Source organism: Miniopterus natalensis, chromosome 5, assembly GCF_054644295.1.
Source record: "Miniopterus natalensis isolate mMinNat1 chromosome 5, mMinNat1.hap1, whole genome shotgun sequence".
NCBI classification, from domain to species: Eukaryota; Metazoa; Chordata; class Mammalia; order Chiroptera; family Miniopteridae; genus Miniopterus; species Miniopterus natalensis.
The window spans coordinates 65,711,937-65,718,415 of record NC_142085.1 but is presented as its reverse complement, the minus strand read 5'-3'; the positions used below and the strand labels follow the sequence as shown (position 1 = coordinate 65,718,415).

At 39.6% G+C, this 6,479-nt stretch overlaps 1 pseudogene; it reads left to right on the top strand.

Moving 5' to 3' along the window:
- The first annotated feature begins 4,646 nt into the window (after nucleotides 1–4,646).
- LOC107537019 (nucleophosmin pseudogene) lies at nucleotides 4,647–5,196 on the top strand (annotated as a pseudogene).
- Nucleotides 5,197–6,479: the final 1,283 nt, after the last annotated feature.

The window sequence follows — 6,479 nt, the reverse complement described above, 5'->3', positions numbered from 1 at the left end:
TCCTCCACTAGAATAGGCGCATCTCGATGGTAGAAGCAGGTCTCATGCAGAAAACTAGCTGCAAGGACATCTGGGGTATATGTTCATTAGCCACACAGCCCCTGTGATGCAGGGATTGGGAGCATAAAATAAGAAGGAAGTGGAACATTTCATTGAGTGCAGGATGACAATACCTAACACATTTATTCATCGCACTTCCCCAGTTTCAGAAGCTCATCTTAGAACTTCAGCGTCCTGAGTCCATAGCTGACATGATCCATGCTTTCTGCGTCCTCTCAGGGTTCCTCTGTCATGTCTTTTCAGTAATTCACATACTTTAAAAAGTGGCAGCTAGCCATTCATAATTTTAAAAAGTTAATGATAATAGATTAATAGTTTGCTGATGTAACATTTGCAATATTATGGAGGCCTTCTGGAATCATTAACTTAATTTTAACATCACTCTATTGGGAATTCCCCATGGCCAGCCCACATGAAAAATGGATTCTTTAGTAAGACTGTGGAGCCTCTCACTTTAGGTCACCCAAAAAACCTGCCCTTTTTGCCCCTATCTCAAGAGTTAGCCCCAAACCATTATAGTGTAATATAAACCAATTTCTTACTTTGTGATCATAAAATCAGTGCAGTATTTTTATCCTAAAAATAATAATGCACAAAATAAAAGGAATTTATTCTCCCTATATTTCTGGAAGACTAGAGTAGATTATTGTTTATAATAATGATAATAAAACTATCAATTTCAAAAGTGACCAAAAAAGGTTTGGAATTAGTCTCCAAATCCCATTTGTCTTGGCACCTTGTATGTTTTAGTCAGTAGGAGCAATTTCAGAATCACATCGCTTCAAAACCCCAAACTAATAATAGAGAAAATGGCTTTAAGTTCCATATTTGGAACTTGCTACTTATATGATAAGATTAAACTATAACATGGAATAAAAAACATTTCAAAATGTCCCCAACACTCTATATCTCATGATAATTATATTCTCAACTTTCTTACCATCTGTTTCCTTGCCCATCCTTCTATCTTTCTTCTTCTGACTCTTTACCTGTCTTACTTTTTCACTGTAAAGATTTAAAATATTTGCTATTTTTTCTTCAACTGGTATTTTATTATTTAAAGAACATTTTTCATTGCTCAAATAGTCTATTTTTCCAGTGAATTAAACACAGCTACAAACCTGATATTTTTGATAAGTGTAGGGTTTTTACTGTAATTGTACAGAACACCAGGATAGGAACATTATTAGAAGCAAAATATTCAACATATTGTGACAGGACAAAAGAAGAGACCAAGAAAGAATATAATGGTTTTTTATGCCTCTGGGCAATGAAAATTTGGTGTTACTAGGATACTGATTTTTTTACTGAGATATGCTATTGACTATTTCTTAACAAATTCTTCTTGCTAATTATTATCAGACAATGTAAACTACAGAGGATATAAAGTGAAAAGTTTTAAGCAGCCAACAAAACCAAAAAAGTCCCAGAGTTGTTCAGAAAGTGTCAGAAAGATCAGTACTTGTTTGCTTTACTAAATATCCAAAATATGAGTAATATCTAGATGTAAATTTAAACTGCATGCATCTATTATGAACTAGTTTAAAACTATGCTACTTATTAAAGTACAAATTATACATTAGCATATCGAGGACAATGCATTTTTTTTGGTAATTTTTCCTGGGAAAAAAAGTGACATCATTTCAATAATAACATGTTTAAAATGTGCAAGGATATTTTAATATTTTGTTAAGTGGTAAGGTCTAAGTTATTTGTGTAAGATATGAGCCCCTGTGGTATTTTTATAAACAGAGTATAAAAGGGGGACTAGAGAGCATAGGGCTCAATTCCAAATGTCTTAAAGGCAATCACACCTTAGTCATGCCCATGCCTAGCGCTGCACACAAAACAAACTGTCCCTCAATTATTGTGTGTTAAATGAAAAACAGATTCTATAATAGAATATGAAATAAAATGTTCATTATAAGTATATTATAGCTTATCATCGGGAAAGATTTGAATAAAGATTCAATATTTATTTACTCTTACTTTGTGCACTACATTAATCTTCTTTGCATACATTATTTTATTTCCTTCTTTCAACAATCTGAGCGTGCAGTGGGAGGAGGGGAAATAGTTCATTCCAAAGTGATTTTATGGCATTAAGATGCAAATTAAAAAGAGAAAATCAGAAACATATCACAAAAGTGATGCTTGTTATCGCACCAGAAATTGTTGTCTCATTTATCAAGGAGGAATCGATTCTGAGTGAGGAGATGATGTGCCTTTAGGAGGCATCTCCATGGCAAGTGTGCACTGTGGGTGCCATGAAGGCACAAGCTGCGGCGGCCCCCGGGGCACTTTGAGATCCTTGTTGCCAGGGGCCAGCAGGCAAGAATAGGCGACGCCTTAGTGATGTGGGAAGTGGATGCTGATCCTCACGAGGAGGCAAGGCTGCTCCGACAAGCGGAGGCAGGAAAGGATAACCCACTCGGACACCTGTTGGTGCTCCACTGCCCAACTGTGACTACGAACAGCCGTGGGCAGCCAGCCCAGAATAAGAAGGGCGTAAGCGTCAAGAAGCCACTGCCCTCAGCAATGAAGGCTCGGCGCACACCGCGACCTGCCAGGGTGACAGCCGTGGACGAGGGGATTCTGAAACAAAGAGCAGAGGAGGGAGAGTGCGGGGCAGCTCCCAGATCAAGTGCAGATCAAGTGCGGTTATCTATACCTCTCACAAACCTCCCTGTTCAGCACTCGAATGACTGATATTATTCAAAATTCCCTCGGGAAGGGAGGCCCGTGGAACAGGGAAGCTTTCCGTTGTATGTGTGTAGTGGGGCGCGGGGGGCCTGCAGCGGCCTGAGGATGCCCCTCTCAGGGCTGGGGCTGCAGGGAGCAGAGGTCACCGCGAGCCCCGGCTGCTGTCTCCTCACATCCATTGTCACATTGATGGAGGTCACACTTCCCACAGGATGTTCTTGCCAATGAGTGAGGGTGGCAAGGACTCAAAGGCAGGCCTGCTCTTGGGTTGGACTCCTCTGATGGCAATTTTGGCTCCCCAGCAGCCTTGCCAAACTTTCCTTTGAACTTCAGTCAGTGATGTTTCCACACAGCATTGCTTCCTTTCTTCCCCTCTCCTTCCTCGGAGTCAGATTGGAATCATGGCCGATGGCTCTCCCAGCCTCCCTTGGAGCCCTCCCCACTTTCTCTCCCAGCTTGCTTCTCACAAGGCCCAGGCTGACTAACACACATGCTTGCTGGGCGAGCCTGCCTGCTTTTGCATGGAGCAGCCTTTGCTGGAGGTTCATAATGAGCTGACAGCACAGTAATCTTATCTTAGAAGGCTGACAAGCCTCCTATCTCCCAGAAATTAATCAAATTTTCAGGCCTGTAAAGAGACCTTTCTAGTTTTCGCTGCTCCTGCAGATAATTATCTTAAGTTTTTGCTCATTTCTTTGTTCAGTTCAATGTGATGCTGGGAGGAAGAAGTAGGTAACAGCATTTGGGGAGAGAAAAGAGGTAATAGCATGATTAAATTGAGCACACCTCTCTTAAATCTTTACATTAGTTCCAACAAAGTTAAACTTCGCTCAGTTTTAGCTGTCTCTTTTCCTGCCTTACCATAGACATTTTTCCACATACTTATATTTTTTCTTTTATTTCTATCATCAAGTATATGCTTATTAATCTCAGCACTATTCCTCCCTCAATTTGGATTCTTCCCCTTTCAAATGCTTTCACTTTCTGTTTACCACTTTCATCAGTCATTCATTCAGTCACATTTACTGAAAATCAAGTGCATACCAGCCAAGAAATGGATATAATGTGGACTTATCCTCAGGAAACTGACATTGTGCTAACTGCCGAACGTTCTCGAGCTTTTCAGTAGCTAGGAGCTACTCAAGAGAGTAATGCGGCCCCTTTTTCAGCATGACTCCCATTCCTGCCTTTGTTTAGCTGTGCTGCGAATTACCCAGGTCATGTGACCCTTCAGAGAAAGGCATGCAACCACGTGAAAAGTATAGAAAACTAACAATTTTGTGTGTTATTGAGTGGAAAAGGAAGGACAATTTATGTAACTGCTACACAGAGGTTGCTATAGTAAGCATATTTTTCCAGTCAGATTTATTTTTTATTTTTTTGGTAAACTGCTTATTGTTAGCACTTATTACCCAACTGAAATGCTTCCTCTTAAGGTAAAAAAGTGTGACTTTTAATTTTATCCAATTGGAAACTTATCATAAAGTATGACTATCTGGCTTAATGTATTATATACAGTCAGAAAATATATGTTAATTAGGTAGATTCTGTTCAAATATATTTAGAAGACCTCGCAATCAAAATGGACAATGGCAGCTCTAGTGCAGTTCTGTCTTGCGCCTACATTCTGAGGAACAGAGGTCCTTTATCTCCACCTGCCTTCTCCCTCACCTAAGTGCATGCTCCCACCCCATGGGAGATCCAATGGACATGAACATGAGCCTTCTGAACCCCAGAACTGTCTTTTCGGTTGTGAACTAAAGGCCAACAGAGATGATCGCTTTAGGGTATTTAATGATGAAGATGAATACCAATTATCTTTATGAAAGGTCAGTGTAGGGGCTCGTGCAAAGGATGAATTGCACATTATTGAAGCAGAGGCGATGAATTATGAAGGCAGGCCAATTAAATGAACACTGACAACTTTGAAAATGTCTCTACAGCCAATGGTTTCCCTTGGTGGCTTAGAAATATCACCACTTGTGTCCTTGTGGTAGAAGTGTGGTTCAGGGCCTGTGCACATGAGTGGACAGCACCTAGTAGCCATGGAGGGAGATGCAGAGTTGGGAGATGAAGAGGAGGAGCTGGTGAAACTCCTTAGTCTATCTGCAAGGTGTTCTGCCCCTGGAAGTGGTAGCAAGTTTCCACAGAAAAAGTGAAAGTTGCTGCTGATGAAGATAATGAGGACAATGATGATTTTGAGGATAATGAATCTGAAGAAAAAGCTCCAGTAAAGAAATCTAGACAATACACTCCAGCCAAAAATGCACAAAAATCAAACCAGAATAGAAAAGACTCAAAACCATCAACACTTAGATCAAAAGGTCGAGAATCCTTCCAAAAACAGAAAATATTCCCCAAAACACCAAAGGACCTAGTTGTGCTGAAGACATGGAAGCAAAAATGCAAGCAAGTGCAGAAGAAGCACACTGAACAATCCTGGGCACTACTGGTAAATTAAGCCCAAAGGTGGGGAAAGAGGAAAGGAGAGACAAACACATTCTGTACTGAGTATCATCACTGATCCGGACTGAAGTCTTCTATTTTCATCTCAGTCCCCTTTCCTGATTTCCCACCCACCCTGGCCCACTCCAGGCTCGAAGCGATCTCATTCTTAACCTCCTACAGCATTTTTCTTATGCCTGCAGTGATTCGGTGAACTTTCCTTTCTACTTGTTCACCTGCCTCATCTCTTTGACCATGTTTCATACTCCTTTGTGTCTCCCTAGCTGCTCAATAAGTATTTGAATGAATCCAAAGAAATTGACAAAGGCACACTCTCACGAGCAAAGTCTAAGGGATAAAACAAAACCAGCAGAAAACCAACAGCAGCAGCACCTGTCCACGTGTTCCTGTGGGCGCCTCCTGTCTTTCCACTCTAGTTGAATTTCACTAGCTTCAGGTGCAGATTTTACCTTGGAACCTGATTTCCACATTCATCTCACAGGTATAATGATTCTTCTTGGCCAGTCTGGTATCTGACTTCAGTTTAACGGTAATAACTTACTGACCTATATCTTACTAGAGCTCTCCTTCACTTTCAATCTGGAGCAGGCCAGTCCTTTTTTTTTCTTCAAAATTTTATTATAAAAAATTTCAGACATGCAATAACATTCTACCACTTAGATTCTACAGTTAATATTTAACCATGCAATTTACCACATATATGTCCTGCTATACATCTAAAATTGATCCTATTTTTGGTACAATTCAAATTAGTTACAGATATAGCCCTTCAGTGTGCACATCATTAACTAGAGTTGAATAATTCCTTTTTGTTCTATTTGATTTTTTAGAGGTACAATTTATATACAAGGAAATGTTCGATCATAAGTATTCTATTCCAGGAAAATTTTGAAAAATGCTTTGACCTGTGTAACTCAAACCCCTGGGGACGTATTTCTTTCATTGTTAAACTTCTAGTAGCTAATAGCTCCTAGCTCACAGACACATTGACAGATGAATGAATTTAGCTGGAGCAAGAAAAACCTTATTCAGAAATAAACTTGTTTTAAAATCGGAGTCATCTTATAACTAGGCCTAACTAAATATTACTATGTAATATTGTCATCTGCCATTCTACATGGCAGTAAACTCCTCTTGCCTACACTATCAGCTCAACAATGACAGAAAAAAATCTCACTTATCTTTAATTTCTAACACTTAAGAAGAAATAAATTTTTATGCTTTACTGAATAAATAGAAGTTGAATATTA